Genomic DNA, 2304 nt, shown 5'->3' with positions numbered 1-2304 from the left:
TTTGGAAGTGGTAACATCCGTCGAGTATCTGGGTGTGACTGTTGGAAATGATCTCAAATGGAACGATCAGATTGCACAAGGAACGGGTAAGGCGAACTATAGATTGCGGTTTATTGGTAGACTTGTGAAGCGATGCAATCCTTCAACAAAGGAAATAGCTTACAATACGTTAGTTCGTCCAGTGTTAGAGTACTGTTCGTCTGTATGGGACCCTTACCAGTTGGGTCGGATTCAAGAGATTGAGAAGGTCCAAAAAAGAGTGGCAAGATTCGTGACTGGTAAATTTAGCCATTGCCAGAGCGTTACAAATCTCATAGAAAGTTTGAAGTGGGACACACTTGCAGACAGACGACGGGCTAAACGGAAGGGGCTGCTAACTAAATTACAAAATCCGATCTTCGCCGAGGATGTAAAGCATATATTATTACCACCAACTTCCAGACTGCGTAATGATCACCATAAGATAATGAGAATTAGAGCTCGTACTGAGGCGTTCAGACAGTCGTTTTCCCTGTGCGCGATCCGCGAGTGGAACAGGGGGGGGGATATGACTTTGGCGCGAATTGTGCCCTCCGCCACACACCGATTGGTGGCTAGCGGAGTACATATGTAGATGTAGATGAACTTTGAGCCACTTAACGAGTTTCGATTTTAGCATGCAAAAAGATACTGGCCCATTCCTAATCATGGGGTAATCGTGAGGGAGCAACACTGAAATAACCTAACCACTTAGCCTAAGCATCAGTACGATAAGTAATTTAAATAACGTCACCCAATTCTTTCATCACTGTATAACCTCCAAACGAGCACAGATCGCCACCAGACAAAGGCAGCTTTTCTCCTACACGAAACAGAAATCTCAGACATCAGAACGCAGAACACAGAGTGATAAATACCTCGAGATTCGTTTTCCGTGAGGGCTTCAGTTCGGTGGAAAAACAACTGACTCCCAGTAGATACGAAATCTCTTCAGTGACCAAGCAAACGAAGCTGACAGGTTTTACACCGGGGGCGGTCCCATGCACCCTCCCACCACCACCTACTTCAGCCCTGTAACCCGGAAGGCGTACACGATCAAAGGCAGAGCCACGTGTGAAAGCACCCACGTGATTTACCAACTGACCTGCCTACACTGTGACGCATTCTATGTGGGAATGACCAGCAACAAACTGTCCATTCGCATGAATGGACACAGGCAGACAGTGTTTGTTGGCAATGAGGATCACGCTGTGGCTAAACATGCCTTGGTGCACGGCCAGCACATCTTTGCACAGTGTTACACCGTCCGGGTTATCTGGATACTTCCCACCAACACCAGCCTGTCAGAACTCCGGAGATGGGAACTTGCCCTTCAGTATATCCTCTCTTCTCGTTATCCGCCAGGCCTCAATCTCCGCTAATTTCAATTTGCCGCCGCTCATACCTCACCTGTCTTTCAACAACATCTTTGCCTCTGTACTTCCGCCTCGACTGACATATCTGCCCAAACTCTTTGCCTTTACAAATGTCTGCTTGTGTCTGTGTATGTGCGGATGGATATGTGTGTGTGTGCGAGTGTATACCTGTCCTTTTTTCCCCCTAAGGTAAGTCTTTCCGCTCCCGGGATTGGAATGACTCCTTACCCTCTCCCTTAAAACCCACATCCTTTCGTCTTTCCTTCTCCTTCCCTCTTTCCTGATGAAGCAACCGTTTGTTGCGAAAGCTTGAATTTTGTGTGAATGTTTGTGTTTGTTTGTGTGTCTATCGACCTGCCAGCACTTTCGTTTGGTAAGTCACATCATCTTTGTTTATATATATGGTATCTGTTCTTTTCGATATGTCCAAAAGAACTGACACCGCACATATATAATTAAGGCGAGATGGCCAATCGTCTCTTCGGTGCGTATGCACACCAGGCTCGAACTTTTACGGGAATTGGCGAAATGCCACGAGTAATGAGGATAACGGCCAAGGGGCACTACGTTATCTGAAAATTTGAGTCTGATGGGAAGCATGCGAGGGTAGTACATGCAACTGCAATTTGCACTGTGTCTGGGTAGCTCAGTGGTCAGAGCATCTGCCTAGTAAACAGGAGACCCAGGTTCGAATCCCGGTTTGGCACATATTTTCAATTCCCCCTTTGATTTCAATCAATTCCCACTTGCAGCCAATGTCTGTAATTCCATTGTGTCTCAGTAGGTTATGTTACTGATAGAATGAGACGTGACTGTTTCTTGTTTCCAATACTTTCAATGTTCCAGATAGCGACTAAGTTTTTCCATGTCAAACATAGCATGCAAGGCTCCCAATTTATATGAGAGAGTT

At 46.1% G+C, this 2304-nt stretch overlaps 1 non-coding gene across 1 annotated transcript; it reads left to right on the top strand.

Moving 5' to 3' along the window:
* Nucleotides 1-2029: 2029 nt before the first annotated feature.
* Trnat-agu (transfer RNA threonine (anticodon AGU)) lies at nucleotides 2030-2102 on the top strand. Its single transcript has one exon. It is a non-coding gene; the product is annotated as a tRNA-Thr (tRNA).
* Nucleotides 2103-2304: the final 202 nt, after the last annotated feature.

The sequence above is a fragment of the Schistocerca nitens genome, chromosome 1 (genome assembly GCF_023898315.1).
Source record: "Schistocerca nitens isolate TAMUIC-IGC-003100 chromosome 1, iqSchNite1.1, whole genome shotgun sequence".
Classification (NCBI taxonomy): Eukaryota; Metazoa; Arthropoda; class Insecta; order Orthoptera; family Acrididae; genus Schistocerca; species Schistocerca nitens.
The sequence above is the reverse complement of the archived record's forward strand: the minus strand, read 5'-3'. Positions and strand labels throughout refer to the sequence as shown.